This window comes from Mauremys reevesii, linkage group 5, assembly GCF_016161935.1.
Source record: "Mauremys reevesii isolate NIE-2019 linkage group 5, ASM1616193v1, whole genome shotgun sequence".
Lineage (NCBI taxonomy): Eukaryota > Metazoa > Chordata > Testudines > Geoemydidae > Mauremys > Mauremys reevesii.
The window spans coordinates 24927951-24945297 of NC_052627.1; the positions used below are offsets into that span (position 1 = coordinate 24927951).

The 17347-nt window shown below is 43.6% G+C and overlaps 1 protein-coding gene across 5 annotated transcripts in view; it reads left to right on the forward strand.

Annotated features, from left to right (window-relative positions):
- SMARCAD1 (SWI/SNF-related, matrix-associated actin-dependent regulator of chromatin, subfamily a, containing DEAD/H box 1) overlaps positions 1–17347 on the forward strand; it is a 217676-nt gene that overhangs the window by 26747 nt on the left and 173582 nt on the right. Inside the window, exon 1 of one of the 5 annotated variants that reach the window (XM_039542692.1) lies at positions 17148–17176. The exons of the other annotated variants lie outside the window; for them this stretch is intronic. The gene's annotated coding sequence lies outside the window, so the exon portion shown is untranslated. Of the gene's footprint in view, positions 1–17147; positions 17177–17347 lie in introns of those variants that run through there. 5 annotated transcript variants of the gene reach the window in all.

A 17347-nucleotide genomic window follows, 5' to 3' on the forward strand; every position in this document is an offset into this window, starting at 1 on the left:
GACAATTGAGATGCTAAAGGAGCATTAAGGATGATAAGGCTATTGTGGAGAAACTAAATGAATTCTTTGTATTGGTTTTCATGGCTGAGGATGTGAGGGAGATTCCCAAACCTGAGCCATTCTTTTAGATGACAAATCTGAGGAACTGCCCCAGATTGAGGCGTCATTAGAGATTGATAAACTAAACAGTAACAAGTCACCAGGACCAGTGGTATTCACCCAAGAGTTTTGAAGGAACTCAAATGTGAAATTGCAGAACTAGTAACTGTAGTCAATAACCTATCACTTAAATCAACTTCTATACCAAATGACTGGAAGATAGCTAATGTGATGCCAATTTTTAAAAAGGACTGCAGAGGTGATCCCGGCAATTACAGGCTGGAAAGCCTGACTTCAGTATTGAGTAAACTGGTTGAAACTATAGTAAATAACAGAATTTTCAAGTACATAAATGAACATAATTTGTTGGCGAAGAGTCAACATGGTGTTTGCAAAGGGAAATCATGTCTCACCAATTTACTAGAATTCTTTGAGGGGGTCAGCAAGGATGTGGATATAGTGCACTTGGATTTTCAGAAAGCCTTTGACAACGTCCCTCACCAAAGGCTCTTAAGCAAAGTAAGCTGTCATGAGATAAGAGGGAAGGTCCTCTCATGGACTGGTAACTGGTAAAAGGTAGGAAACAAAGGGTAGGAATAAAAGGTCAGTTTTCAGACTGGAGAGAGGTAAATAGTGGTGGTCCCCAGGGATCTGTACTGGGACCAGTCCTGTTCAACATATTCATAAATGATCTGGAAAAAGGGATAATCAGTGAGGTGGCAAAACTTGCAGATGATACAAAACTACTCAAGATAGTAAGTCCCAGGCAGACTGCAAAGAGCTACAAAAGGCTCTCACAAAACTGGGTGGTGGGCAAACAAAATGGCAGATGAAATTCAATGTTGATAAATGTGAAGTAGTGCACAATGGAAAACATAATCCCAAGTATACATATAAAGTGATGGGGTCTAAATTAGATGTTACCACTCAAGAAAAAGATCTTGGAGTTATTGTGGATAGTTCTTTTAAAAAAAATCCACTCAATGTACAGCAGCAGTCAAAAAAGCAAACATAATGTTGGGAATCATTAAGAAAGATACATAATGCATATCACATTGTCTCTATATAAATCCATAGTACGTTCACATCTTGAATACTGCATGCAGATGCAGTTGCCCCATCTCAAAAAAAGAATTGGAAAAGGATCAGAAAAGGGCAACAGACGTGATTAGGGGTATGGAATGGCTTCTGTATGAGGCGAGATTAATGAGACTAGGACTCTTCAATTTGGAAGAGACACTAAGAGGAGATATGATTTGAGATCCATAAAATCATGACTGGTGTGGAGAAGGCAAATAAGGAAGTGTTGTTTACTCCTTCTCATAACACAAGAACTAGGGGTCACCAAATGAAATTAATAGGCAGCAGGTTTAAAACAAACAAAAGGAGGTATTTTTTTCACACAGTGCACAGCCAGTCTGTGGGATTCTTTGCCAGAGGATGTTGTGAAGGCCAAGACTGTAACAGGGTTCAAAAAAGAACCAGATAAATTCATGGAGGATAGCTCTATCAATGGCTATAAGCCAAGATGGGCAGAGATGGTGTCCCTAGCCTCTGTTTGCCAGAAGCTGGGAATGAGCCACGGGGAATGGATCACTGGATGATTACCTGCTCTGTTCATTCCCTCTGGGGCACCTGGCATTGGCCACGGTTGGAAGAAAGGATACTGGGCTAAATGACCCAGTGTGACCCTTCTTACATAAAGGATGACTCTGGGATCTGAGCCAAAAGGTGTGGGAGGATAACTTAAACGGCCAGGTACTTAAACGATGCAACCGGTGACTATCTGTCCTGTGTGGTTGTTGCCCTGTTTAGATTTTAGCAAAAACTTCGTTTTTTTAAAAAACGATGTGGCATTTTGTTTACTGTCTCGGGAAAATGAATCGCGGAATGGTTGTATGGGTCCAGCCATGCCCTACGGATCCTGCAGGCAAAACTCCCCTGGACCTCAGGGAGAGCTGTGACTATGCGGCGACTGCAGGATCGGGCTCTCTCTCTTTCTCTCGTTGTATTCCAGTCAATGTTCGGAAGGTGTTTCCCCATAACTCTCTTCCCAGGACGCAAAGAATACATGAGTTGTGTCCCAGTGATAGGCTAAGCAGATCTCATTAATACCTTCAGTTTCAGTTTACATCAGATGCATTTAAACTCGCTCACAGAGCTACTTTGCTCACTGTCCTTTTCCCCCAGACATGTTTATAAGCGATCGTTGGTCTAGAATTAGGTCCGCTTCTAATACGTTTTGTTTTTTTCGCTGGGTTTATAATTACAAAATATTTTCTTGAGTAAAAATGCAACCAGCTCCTTTAGCAGCGGCCTGAGAGGGTCACTCTTTCCCTGGGGTTAAATCAAGAATAAGCACGTGTTCTAGTTAGCTTTGCAACGTAATACAAGATTTCGCCCTGGTTATATTCTCCGGTTTATAAAGAATAATACCCCTCATCTCATCTAACGTGTTTAGATCCAAACCTTGGTTGCTTGAGGGATACGGATCAGGGGATCATAACCAGAGCTGAATTTCTTCCCCCCTCTCCGCCCACTGGAGTTAATGGCAAAAATCCCATTGGCTTCAAGGGGAGCAGGTTCGAGCCCCATTTATTTACCGCTCTTCATTGCAGGGCATGTGTCGATAATCCAACTCGCATCTCTCCAAATCCTATGCAAGTGTGGTAGACAGTCAAGGTCTGTGATTTACCTCCCGCCCCGCACCCCTCCACACCACACTTGGCTTTCTATAATCCCAGTGCAATCCCTGGTTTGGTTAATTTCGGTTTCCCTGCGTTTAGCCTTCCTCCCACCCCGAGTTCTACCCTCGGGCAATGGGGCTGGAGCCGGGGAGCGCGCCTGTCTGCTCCTCTATCGTCCTTTCTCGTGGTTGGGTTTCCCCACCCAACACCTTCCTCCCCCTTTTTTTCTCGTGACCCAGACTGGCCGTTTGGCTACTTTCGCTTCCACGGGTCGAAATGAAACGTTTGCCGGAGCCACCGAACGGAATCCAGTGGATTCGTTTACATTTGATAGGGGAGACTGGCTTATTACCATGGGATGTCCCCCCGTGCTCCGGATGGGGTGGGCCCAGCAATGAAGGGCTGGCCAGGGAGGGATCCCCATTTCAGCGCGTCGCTTGGCAGGGGAACTTCGGGGCATGTCTCCCCGAATAACCTCTGATGCTCCGAGACGTTGCGCTGGGCATTTTATTACAGTGCCTCGGGGCCGGGGAAAAAGCCACCTGATCTGCTACTGTCACTCCCCGGGACTCGGGCACTGCTCCGTTGCGAGCACAAAGGAAGAAGTGTGGCCGGGACAGGCTGTGGCGCCCGTTTGGGCTTTTAGCGGGGTGTGGAAGGGGCCCCGTCTGTTTGGTGACGGATGCCCTAGGATTAAGCCCTCGCAGCGGGAAGCTGGTCACGGTGCAGCCCGATGCATGAGGAGGGGGCCCCGAACGCTGGCCCCACCGAAGGGAAGGGGAGATGGGCCACTGGCTCCAACGGGATCCGGATTGTGCCCGCAGGTGGAAGCAGCTTTTGTCCCAATGTCTCGGTGGCTGTCGCTTCAAAGAGCCGGGGGGGAGGGCGCGGCTGCAGCTGAACTGCCGGGGGCGGCGGGGGTCCGCAGGGGTTGCAAAGGACAGTTTCCCTTTCGGTGCAATCAGCGGGGAGTGATATGGGTAGCAAATCCTATTCCCGCCACCACATGTATCGACGTGTCCCTCTTTTTTCACCGGTCCCGTCTTTCCGCTCAGTCCTCTATATTTTTTCTCTTCTCCCGCCCCTCCCCCCGAGGCGCAAATCCCCATTAATCACGCGCTCCCTAGACCCCCTTTCTCCGATCTGTTCCTTCTCCCTCTTTTCTGGTGCCCTGTAGCTCCCTACGGATGAGATCGGCAGCCAGCCCCCAACCCCTGCTTTCCTCCTGCAGCCAAGCGCCGCCGACTCTAGTCCAGATCCGCGGGGCAGACTCCTTTCGCCGTTCCCCCCAGATGGGAATCGGATCACTTGGATACACACAGGTTTTTGGGGATGGGGACTCGGGTGTTGAATTTCACTTCGCGTGCCCCCCCCCTCCTCCCCACACACACGGCAGTGCACACGTACACACCGTGTTGGTGAGGAGGCGGGGGCAGTGTTTAGTCTCTTAGTGGCCCGTTCATCAACTGCAGATCAGCGAGGCAGCACCTCAGTCGATCTGTCTGAGAGAGATTCAGAAGGATTCCACTTCTTTTTGAAGACCAGATTCAGAAAGCCAAGGGTCACTTACCATCACTATTCGCATCTACCCCTCTCCCCACCCCGACCCCGTGAGCAGTTCTAAGGCAGCACAGCTTCACTACATTGGTTTAAACACAACTTGAATCCTACACAACTCAGCTAACCCTATCAAACACCATGCAAACATGGAAACCCCTGATCGTCAAAATAAATCCATCTGGGACTAGTTCACCTCTAGTCTTCATTTGAGACGAGTTTAATTTCCAACAATCCAAGGTTACTGTTTATTTCTCAACAAATCCTTTTTATATATTTCCGCAAACAACTAAGCAACATTGTTTCATTCAAGGTGATAAGAAGCAGAAGTTATTACCTTTTTTTAAGAAGAAGGAAATGAACTATGTGAGCTGTAAACAATACATATGTATGTTCTGTGTTGTAAAATGGGGCTGCAAGGTCCTCCATAGGAAGCAAACGAATAATAAAACTACAGCGACTCTCCTGAGATGTAGCCAAGAGATACAGGTCCTTGTTTACAATGATTCCTCTGCTTCCCTTCAGCAGGTTATGTCCCGCGGGTTCAGATGGCATTTTCAGACTAATGTGTTTCGCATTCTGAACTAAGAATCCTAATTCTTAACTTTTGTCACAACACGCTAACGCACTGGCCAAATGAGTGCACGAGCCAGAAGAAGAGAGAGGGTGTTCCTAGGAGCAGGACAAAAGCCTGCAGAACCGCTCACAGTGTGCACCAAAGAGTCATTCAAGTCTTGTGGTTACTTTACTTTTTTTCTTGTGTGTAGGTATTCATCAGAGCAGTTGGCAAACAGGGCAGGGCGGGATGAATCGTTCGCAGAATGTGATACTAGGTATTTTTCTTCGAGTCACACTCGTAAGACTCAAATGGCTTGAGTGTCGCGGGTGGGGGAGGAGACGTAGCTCTTCCTTGCAAGGATGGGTAACTGCTGAAAACATGTAGGTTACATAGAGGGATATCCAAATAGCAAGGAAGCGCGGCAATACATTTAATGTTACTCATTATTAGTCTATTCTCAAGTGGAGAATAGGGTCCCGGATATTAAGGACACTGCTATAATAAAGTCAATGGGCCAGTCCAGGATCTTTCTGCTTTACTGCCCAAATCCAACTCTCACTGAATGGAAAGGCTCCCATTGCTTTCCATGGGACTGGAATAAAAAGAATTCCGAAATCTGGATAATATAGGACCCTATACTCGTGTGGGTACATATTGGTTTTCAGTAAAGGACTTAAAACAAAGTCCTTGTTTTGAACACCACCACCAAAAGTATTGCAGATAGATTTGGTTTCACTTGGTTCACGCCCAGTAACAACCGTGAATCCTTATGGAATGCATGAACTATGCTGTTGATTTTAAAACACCACCAAAATAACATTAAATCGACAGTTCGTGGGACAGAATGAATAAGCAGGCGGTTGGTTTTGGAGATTTTTAAATGCGCGCCCTCCCTCCACACGACTGGGCTGCAGGATCTTGGTTTTTATACTACTTTGCGGTTTGCTCAATTGATTATCTGGTAAATGTATCTAGCACAGCAGGGGCTTCTGTTACTCCAGGCCCCTCTCAAGTACTAAGCTGTCTAGTTACAGGATACTTAAAATGCTTGAGAGAACTTAGGAACATCAGCTGCTGAACAACAGCTAAAACTATTCATCAGTGTCTTGGTCATAGTCTCGATTTCCCAGAGCACAATCCTGTTGTTCTGAACTCACTCGCTACCCAGTACCTTGCATGCCTCTTATCTTTAGTCAATATTTTTATACTGCACGAGGAGGTATCCTGCTCGCTTCCTGCTCAAAGGAGGGCAGCAGCATAAAACAATTAGATAAGTGTGTATTCTGCAAATAAACCTGACGGGGCGGGTAAAGGGGGGAGGAGGAAAAGGAGTCTCCCATCTGCTGTCTCCAGTACTCATTGCACTAGCTAATAGGTCCAGGAGCGTAGCTTTGCAGGACAGGAGAGTTTTAAACCGCCAACTTTCAAGGTAGTCAGTTTCGCAAGTGAGTTTACTAACCGCTTCAGGACCAACCCTTGACCCTGAGTGCCCTTGCCAATTTTTTGCCCCTCCCCCCCCTTAATTTTTATTTTAGTTTTTCTCCTCTCCATAGCTGCTGGAAGTAAGGGTTCTGGGGGTGCTGTTGCACCCCCTGGCTTCAAGCGGTTTACATCATGTACAGGGTTTACAGTTCTCTGCACCCCCACTATATAAATTGTTCCAGCACCCCTGCTCCTCTCCCCTTTTGCTGTGTTGGCACAGTCAGGCACACTGACTTATGCAAAGAGGGGGAAACTGACTGTACAGAGACAAGGTGAGTGAGGAAATATGTTTTATTGGACCAGCTTTGGTTGGATTGTCCTAACTGTACAGAGGAAACAGTGACAGGGTTTTTGTTTTGTTTTGTTTTTCAAATGAACGTAAACAACAAGAAGAAACAGAAGTATATATTTTTAGTAATCAACAGTAAATTTAAAAATATTCTGACAGTTTTAACATTTGGTAGACATAGCTGGTCAATTAAATATGAGTAATACCTGGATTTCATAAAATCACTAGGAATGATATGTCATGGGTCTCTATCAGCAAGCTTTTGTATGTTTTTTGGTTTTGCAATTTAAATGGCATGGATTAGTAAACCTGTTGAAACTAAATAGTAACAAAGTAGTTAGAAAATAGTCTTAAAGCCCATGGTAACTTTATTAGATAAGTGGTAGCCCATGTGTTAGAGAAGATTTTGCCAGTTCATCACCATATCCTCAAATCCCTAAAAAGTTGATCCAGATTGAGACAGTGCCTGGTACACATGGTGCTAACTAAAACTTACTCTCCAGATGTCAGTTAGTTACATCAATAAATAGATCTTTAGAATATGTGCCTAATGCCACTGCAAAGTAGGCAAGTACTATTATCCCATGTTACGTAGGGGGACCCAAAGTGTGGCAAGATTAAGTGACTTGATCAAGGTTATGCAGGAAGTCTGGCAGAGCTGGGAAATAAATGCAGGTCATGAGTTCCAATCCAGTGTATTAGATGCAAGACAATCCTTTCATGTCTTCCAGTAACTTCTGTAAGACTTCAAACTAACAGTTGCTTTCTAAACCTAGAGTGTCTGAGAACTTTGCATTTCAAAAGGGTTGGGAGATACCAGTGGTATTGACAGGGCCGGCTCCAGACCCCAGTGCACTAAGCGCGTGCTTGGGGCGGCATACCGCGGGGGGCGCTCTGCCTGTTGCCGGGAGGGCAGCAGGCGGCTCGGGTGGACCTCCCGCAGGCATGCCTGTGGATGCTCCACCTGAGCCACGGGACCAGCGGACCCTCTGCGGGAGGTCCACCGGAGCTGCGGGACCGGCGACCGCCAAAGCGCCCCCCGCGGCGTGCCGCCGTGCTTGGGGCAGCGAAATTCCTAGAGCTGCCCCTGGGTATTGTTCAGCAGATTATGATCTGTATCAAATCAGCTCATGCCATTCTCCATAGGCTCAATTTTGCAAGTGTGGGTATGAAAGTTGTGAATGAGTAGCACTGAGCCAGTATTTTTATAGTGCCATGTACTATGGGCCTACCCCCAGTACTGCGTCTGTGCTGGGGCTTAGTCTGGGCCACCCATCAGATGACGTATGGTAGCCCAGCAGTGCATGAATTGGGGGGCGGGATTTTCCCCTGGTTCCTTATAGATGGTTCACAGCCCTTATGCACTGCCACAGCGCAATCCTTCCCACAGGGCTATTTATGAGAACGTGGAATAAACTGACTATATAATATCCATACTAGTTTCAGCATTTTGGTTTTGTGGTACACTTATCTATGGAGCTTGAATAGTTTATGTATGTTTAGCTATACAACTGAAGTGAAATTAGAGGTTGAAATTCAGTCCTATGCACTGGGCCTATGCACCACTTCAGTGAAGGCTTAAAGGTCTTGTACTGACCCTACTCCAACAGGGAAATGAAATGCACCCAAGAGTTTTGTGTGTTTTTTAATTTCTTCCTCTTCATTTTAAAAACAGGAAAGTTAAATACAAAGGGTAAAATCCTCACCATATTGAAATCAATGGCTGTTTGGTCACTGACTCCAAAGGGTCCAGGATTTCACCCAAAAACTTACACTAATGGGACATTAATATTATAGATTGAAACTCAAAAGTAATAATATATAAAAGTGAAGGTTAAATATCTTATTTAAGAACCATAATTTGTTCTTTTATGTATGGGGACTGATCTTGTGACATTCAAGTCAAAAGGCCAAGAAGTGTGTGTAAAAAAAAAAAAAAAAAAAAAAGGCACTGAAGTCAGGTTCCTGATGCTCAAAAATTCGGAGCATCTCATGGCTTCCATTTACTTCAGTGGGAGCTATGAGTGCTCAGTACATCAGAAAATGAAGTCACTTGGGTATTTCAGTATGCATTTGGAGCCTTACTTGAAGGCCCATAGAGTATTTTGGATTACTGCATGCTAATTTTATACCTTTGTAATAAACAATTAGTATAAGAAGTACTGTATGCTGTATGGAACTGACCCAAAGTCAAGAGAGAATCTCATTCACTTCAATGGGTGCAGGATCAGGCTGTGTGCAGTGTAGGTGAGTTAAGGTTAAAAAAAGCCAATATTTCCTGCATGTTGACGAGAGAAGTTTTTTGTTTTTAAATTTGCCTTGAAATTTTTCTTTTGATGAAAAATCAAACCTGAAAATTAAAACTAGTTGTTTTTGTTTAAACCGTTTTTGGTAACATTTTTAATTTTTGATAAACATTTTCAGTACCCTAAAAACTGAAAATATTAATTGAAAACATCTTGGGGTTTTTTGTTTCTCTTGATAAAAAATCAAATTTTGACCTAAAATAAAAATTTTCACCATTTTTGTTTTGGTTAAAATAACATAAATTTGGTCCTGCTTTAGTTCCTATGAAGACGACTTGCACATCCTCACTTCTGAGTGTTTAAAACTGTTACTATATTAACATATGTTTAAGTATTTAAATATATTTTATCAGTCTCCATGTCACCATTTTTTTTATAGCAATATAAATGGATTGGAAGTAGAGACATTCGTAATTGTTGCTTGATGAGTTGATCTTTTAGAGAGAGATCTCACATACCTAAATCTCTCCAAATAGGGCTATTCTGATAGTCATATTGAATAGCAAATACAAGTAGATCCATAGGCTTCACTGGGACTACCTGTGGCTTAATATGCTACTCAGTTTGAATAAAGGTATCAGAATTTGGCCCACACTAAACTGTTTGTTTGTTTTTTTAAAAAAAGCACAAGCCTGAATTATGAGTCTTCACTTAAACTGAAGTGTTTTCATACATACTCCCTCTTGTCTGCTGCTATTACAGATTTCCTGATGCAGCCTGTTAACTTTTTGATGTACTGACTAGGTTTTAGCTGTCTCTTACCCCAGCAATAACGGGTTAATTAAGACATTAGTAATTGGAAATTCCTTGTTTATTACATAATTGTAACCAAAGATAAAGGAGACATGACTTCTCGTACAAGATCAAGTTGTAGGTGGAATATATTAGCCAAAACATAATTCTTTGGCAAACCTTTCATATTATCATTAAAATGATACATTTTAGCATAACAAAAAATGACCTTTGGAGTTGTCTGTACCATGCTCTTGTGATTGATTTAAATTTTTAGTTTTACACAACGGCTATAAACTTTTATATTTACATTTTATTGCAACTGAACTTCATGGCATTTACTTTTGCCTAATAATAATCCGTTAACAGCTCAGGGGCAGGTGTTCTCAAGGATGTGATGCATCAACAGAGTGAAATCTAAACTGATTTAGGAATTATCATAAAGAGCAGAGCTAATAAAACTGTCTCTGGTGCACACTCATTAAGTCAATTGCAGTACTATTGTTGGGTAGTAAACGTAAGTACTGAAAAAATGAAGTACTTAACTGTGTATAAACGTATACAAATATTTTTGGTCACCTGTATGCAAAAACGTGTGTTTAATAAACATTCTGACTTTATATTCTTTTGATGTAATCTTGTTTTACTCTGTACTTCAATTTCTACCAAGATTTAAAAAATGTGATTCCTTTTTAACATTATTTTTAAATTATAGGTTTTATTTTGTGCTTCTTGAATTACACTATTGCTGGATGCTAAGTTTCCCCTGATTGGCCATTCTGTCTTAACCCCTGATCTAGCACAGGGTTTCTCAAGGACCAGACCATGGACCAGTGCCAGTCCCTGAGAGATCCCTGACACAGTTTAGGAAGGCAGCAAGCTGGTCCCTGGTATAAAAAAGGTTGAGAAACACTGATTTAGAGGGACCACCATCAGGGATCTGTCCATGGTAGCAGACCTAAGCTTACTACATAACAAATATGTTTACTATAAACTTTTGTTAGCATGATGCTAGAATGTTGCCACTGAATCATATGGGTAGCAATTTTTTTCTTAAAACTATTGTAAAATCTGCAACAGTTTAAGACTATCCCTTCTGGGTAATCTATCAATAGTTACTAGTCCTTTCTTTTGATTTTAGTTACATCTTGTTCCTTCTGACTTCCAGATAAAATAAATCATTTTAGCACTCTGTCTAATCGTGTTCTTAAGATGGCAGCCATCACCATCTGAGTAACAAGGTCTAAAGGCTGAAACGCAGCTCCGCTCCATTAAGCAGGGTGTTGTCCAGTGAGTTCCTTCAGTATTGATTCATCCCCTTACTGAAGTTCTCATTTACTGGAGATATACATGATTCAAACAGATTTTCAATATAATGTAACTGAAAGCATCCAATATTAATCAGATACATATGCATTTTATTTATTAACTTAATATGAATCCAGCCTATTAAAAATAAAATACTCAGAATTAAATAAAAAGATATCAAAGTTGTGTAAATTTGTTTCTGAAATATTGATCTCGAGCCACTGAACTGGGTGCATCAAGAAAGTTTCTACTCAGAGGATTTAATTTAGCGATGTTGCCTAGAAAATGAAGTACCATGGGGAAGTGAACATGTTTGCCCATTGAGCTGATGACTCAACTAACAGTAGCTACTGGAGATGCGCAAGAGTCAGTAATCTCACTAGTTATGATTTGCATTTGATATTAATAGCACAGACATTTTTCAAACTGCTTTGGGGTCATGTTAATCGATAGACCAATGGGATAGGGAAGACTTTTGATGTCAAATGAAAGAAAAGCGTGAAAAGTTTGTGAAATCCAGGGACTCATTGGTGCCCTGGCATTGGCAGTGGGAATAAAGCCTACGTAGGGATTTCCAGAGATGGCCAGGGTCAGGTATTGATGTAATAGTTCACCAAAGGATTGGATATAAAGTCTCCACTGAGAACCAGTACCCTTCATGTGATCATAGCCATACATACATTTTGCAATGACTAGTATATAACAAGCTGTGTATCTATACTGCAAATTAGGTTCTTAAAGCCTTGAAGGGGCAGGTCAGCAAAATGTGACCCGCCTTGACCAGATTCTGCTCAAACAGGAGGTAGGAGATATTTATCTCTGTTTGGTCAGGTGTGTATTGTGCATCGTATGTATCAGAATGGACACCCGTGTGCTGACTGTGCTTGATGCTAATCAAGAGTGCAAAATCGCATGAGAGGAAAGCTGCAGGAAAAAACAAAACCAGTGGGGGTGTCCTGTTTATCAGGGACAACAATGGCTTTGGGGGTATAACGGGGGAGCATTGAGGTAAATCCTGAATCTTTCACAAGGAGATGAACTGTCAGCGTGTTCTGTCTCATGAAAGAAGGTCACAGCAAACCTGGCTGGGGAATGCTGCCAAGTTTTCGGGTGCGGTAAACTTCATTGGACAAAACAGAATCCTGTTAACCAAGTCTAGGCTCTAGAAGGCATGTTAGGACTTTATTTTACGTGTAATCATTCATTTCCAGTGATTTCATTTGTTACTTCAAGACTCCCAATACTGTGTTAAATGAACTTGTACTTGTTTTCACTATAAACATATCTAAATGGGGCATTAAGCAGAGCGGTGATCCTGGCATGAAAATGGTAGTGTTCACTGTTCCTTTGGAAGCAGGGGGTCTGTGAATTCTGAGTGTCAGGGGAATGCTCAGAGAGATGGAGGGTTGCCTATTGCTTACCTGCAGAGGGCCAGGGTAGCCTGAATAAGCTGAAGGGAGTTCGTGTTGCCCATGGCTAGGGGTGAGGGAGCTGACCCTCCCCCCTGGCAGCAAGCCCAGGCAAGGCATCCTCCTGCTAAGGGTAGGTGGTAACGAGTGTCTCTCAACCCTGGGCACTGTCAGGAAACATCACACTTGGATTTGAGGGAAACCTCCTACCTTTTTGCTCAGCTGTACAAGCCACAAATTCTGAAGGCAAGAAACACTTTTCACCATAAGCGGACATAATGGCTGGCAGGAGCATGTCGTCTCCTCTTCCAGCTCTGACATGTTAATAGAGCTGGATCAGTTGCACCAAGCATTGGCTGGGTATGGGATGTTGGATAACAGCCCAGGGTCCTGATACATTTTTTTTCCTTTCTTGTCCCCCACCCTCAATTTTTCTTTCTCTACAACCATAGCTCCTCATTCCTGCATAAAGAAGGCATTTACTCCATTGAAGAGAACTTTTTTGACCTGGAAATATCTCCAGGTGGCCTTATATGACCTGGTCCCTGTTTTGAAACACTTGTAACTTAAGATTTATGCACAGGCTTAACTTTAAGTGTGGCTGCACTCACTGTGCCTGGATTCTTTAGTCTGCTGCACCCACCCTGCTCTGTTTACACAGAGCAAAATGAATTTAAACTGGCTGTAGAGCTGCCCTGGAGAATTCTCCCCTGCGTAGGGGGACCATCTTGATGTTGCATAGCAACCAGGGGAGTTTCCATCACCTCTTTGACCAACTCCACTGTCTGCCACTGCCTTCTAATCCACTGGTGCTGTGCTGCCTGGAGGAAGGGGCATGTTAAGCAGGAGGAGAGGTAGAATGTGGGTCAGGGTATGGGTGTGTGTTAGGGGAGGCAAGAGGAGGGCAGGAGCATGATGAAGCGAGGCTCTGCTATGCCTGATCGCTGGTCTGAATTAACCAGTGTGGGCTGATACACTTATACAAGGCCTCTATCTCAGACAGGCCCCAACCACTGGAAAATAACAAAACTGAATGGTGCCCCCATATACCAGGATGCAATGCCACTTACTCCAAGCTGCCCCTACCCCCATTGTGATAAAGGGGAGGCGCAGCCAAATCTGCGTGGGGCAAGGCCATGTAAGTGTGGGGCAGAGGAGCCACCCTAGCTTGGTATGGGAATGGAGCTGACCTGTGTGTGAGGCACTAGTGAGTGGCCAGGTAGGTCCAGGGGACAGTGGGTGAGGGGCTGGAGTGAGGAGTTGTTGGGTGGTGAAGTGAGTGGGGAGCATTTGGGGGCAGGGGGGTTGCAGGGTGAGAGGTTGGGAGCCAATGGGGCTGAGGTGTGGTACCCTGTGGAGGCTGGGGTGAGTGGGCTGTATTTCAGGGCTGCTGGGATGTGTATGTGGAAAAGTGGGGGCTGGTGGAGAGTTGATGGTATATATGTGGCACGGGAGAGACATGTTGGTCTCTGTGTGTGGAGTGCGATATGTATGGGGCAGGACCAGATTAAGGAAAGTGTGTGTAGGTGGGCAATTTCCATGGGGCACAGGACCTCCAAATTATTAATTCTAGCTCTGCCTGATACTCAGCAGGCATAAGATCTTAGGCTAGTAGCATAAATTAAAGATACCTCCCTGTAGCTTTAAATTATGCTGGAGCCAGGCAGAAAAGACTCAGGGAGCCATGTCATCACTCCCTTCCCCACTGCACTTGATCTTTGCTCAGGCAGGTTTGAAAAATGAGCTCACTGAGTTCAATGGGACGCCTTGTGTGCTTAAAATTAAGTGTGTGTGCAAGTGGTTGTAGGACTGGGGCCAGACCATATTAGTTATATATAATGACACACACACACACTTCTTCTGTTGATCCCACTGGGACTATTCATGTGAGCAAGAGATTGCAGGATTTGTTCCTAAATTATACTAACCTAAAAGATGTAGACAGGCAAAATAAGTGGTACGGGAAGTGGAGGGATAGAATAACCATTGTGTTTTATGGTAACCTTCTTAGAACACGTCTCTTGCATTAATGCTGGTATTAATTAACTTTTGTATTTCCTGACCTTTTCTGATTTTAACTGTGCAGATTTAGGGCTTGCAAACCCTTCTGCACATGAATAATCTTTGCTTATGCAACTAGTCCCATTCAGGTCTCCAATGAGACGTCTCACCTGAGGAAGGGTGACAGTCCCTGGTTTTTAATATCTCTAACACAGCTGCTTTTATGTGGTATGCATTATTAAAATACATAGTAATGTAGTTGAAAGAAGCAAGAGCAACTGTTGCAGAAAGAGTCTGTAGTTGAATGTTTTGAAGGATCATCTTTTCTTTACAGTCCTATATTCCAGTCACTAGCTCTTGGTGCATATTGTGTACTCTATTCCATATGGATTAGCTTCTTTACCATCAGGGAAGCCTGTAAAAGTTAATCTTTGTTTTTGTTTTTTAAAAAAAACAGGATAATCTGAATCATAAAACACTTTCACCACTAAACATTAGTAATAAAAACTATCCTCCCTATGTGCACCAGCCACCCACTCATATGATTAAATATTGGAAAGTGTTTCTTTCCAGTGAAAGTTCTGCCACTGAATGACTTGGGACACAGCTCCATTCAGAGAAGTAGGCAAAAAAAATTAGTTGTACTGGAAACTTAACCCCAGTCCCAGTGGTGGATTAGTCACTGGGCCAGTGCCCAGTGGCCCTGGCCAATTGGGGGGGGGCAGTAAAATGGTCACCCCTGCCTGCCACTTCTCTTGCTGGGGAGTGGGGTCAGGGCACAGGGGCTTTTCGGCTCCACCTATCTGGCACTCCTGCTGGGGAGCAGGGTAAGCCCCTATGCCCTGAACCTGCTCCCCAGCAGGAGCGCTGGGCAGGCGGTGGAAACCCATGTGCCCCAACCCCATTTTCCCCAGCAGGAGCATGGGGTGTGGGGGGGGGGAGCGGGGGCAGAGGGAGGACTGCAAGCAGGGCTGTTGGAACAATTTTTATAGTGGGTGGGGGTGGTGCTGTGAGCCATTGAACCAAACTGTAAACCCTGGATATAATGGAAATCATTTCAAGTTAGGGGGTGCTACAGTACCCCCCACCCTACACACTCCTAGTTCCAGCACCTGTGACTGCAGGTGGAAGAGGTGGGGAGGGACCCTGACTTGCTCTGGCCCAGGGCCCCACAAAAGCTTAATTTGCCTCTGTCCACTCCAATTCTGCACCCTACACAACTGTATGACAACATAGCTTATTGGGCAGATGAAATTACTATCCATTGAGCTGGGCAGCTGCTACAGTCCTCTGATTCTGGGTCTTCCAATAGGGAGCTCCAATGCAATGGTCTTCAGGGTAGGTGCCTGCTTTTCATTGCACTGTCAGAAGGGCATTTTTTGAATGGGCTCTAGATTAGGGAGTACCCAATCAGAAGGGGATTACATGGAGGGTAGGCAGGGCTCTGCATATGGTTTTGACATAAAATGACTGCTGTTTCTCTCCATATTTTGGAAGTGAACCTAACTGAGCATGAATATACAACAATTTTCTGTTGTAATCAGGTCTTCTGCTGCACTCATCGCTGTAGTATCTGGAAGCCTAGTTTTAGCCTGAGGGGGGGGGAAAATGGTCATCCTCTCAAGAAAGGAGAAGTACATACTTGTGGTGAAAGAGTACGGAGATGTCTGTTCCTGTGTCTATCACTGACTTGTTCTGTGACCCTGGGAAAACTACTGAACTCCTTTGTACTTCAGTTTCCCTGTCTGCAAAACATGGACAACACATACTTCCCTACCTCAAAAGATTCTTCATTAATGTTTGTTGCAGTGCTTTGAGATCCTAGAAACGCTTTCAGATTATGAATATTCCACTAGGGGGCTTCAAAACTGAATATAAAGTAAGGAGGTGTGAGCTGTATTCTTGTCTGCTATGGTTTTGCATTACTGTATATAGGAGCCTATAATTAGAAGTAAGCAAACTGCTTTGGACAAAACCAACACATGATTCAGATTTGTCACAAATTTACCAATATTTAAGCTTTTCCCTTTTTGCCTCTGTACCTGGAGCAATAAAAGGAAATGCCAAAATACTGCAGAAAAGGCTATTCTTGTTGTGTATCTCAGCCCTCATAGACAGGAAGCAGCACTGTAACTATATCAAAAACAAGTTGTTTTTTTTATTATTATGTGGCTAGGTACCAGGGTCCAACCCTTAGGCAAGACTACTCAAATCAATAGGAATTTTGCATGAGTAATGGCTGAGTGAGGAGTGCAGGATTTAGCTCTAAAGATCCAATATTTATTATTTGTCTTTTTTTAAAGAAAAATCAACTGAATACATCTGTTTTTGCTAATGTCTGTAGACTTACTCTTTGTGCTTTAAACAATTATGTAGATAATACCTCAAACTCAATATAAACCTACAGGATGCATGTGGGTTGCAAACAGAAACTTAATTCCTGGCTCCTGCAGCTTTTTCTCTTCATAGTGTATTCACAGACTTAGAAAACATAGGCTACAACTTGGCCTGCTAAAACTGAGCTCCAGATGTTATTCTGTATCTACACAATGACTACAGAAAATGTTTGAGATTTGGTCAGGCTTAGCTAGCTCACCCTAATCTAAAATCATGAAAACAGGTTCTCTCACAAAATTATGGTACTTGTGACTGCTAGTTGACATGTCAGGAATGGCCTTACTCGCTTTTCTTTGGCATTCAGATTTCTGCTCCCAGTTGTACCAGGAAGTGCAGAGTGAAGATGAAAGGTAATCTAGAAACAAATTGGGTTGAAAAGTTAACGATTTGGGTTCCATTTGAGGTTTGAGTATAAATTCAGTTGATTGCTTATTTTATCCAAATTGGCTCTCCCAGTCTTAGTTACGTTCCCTTTAAAATTGCGGTGGTCGAGTAGGCAATAACAAATGTGAACACACGAC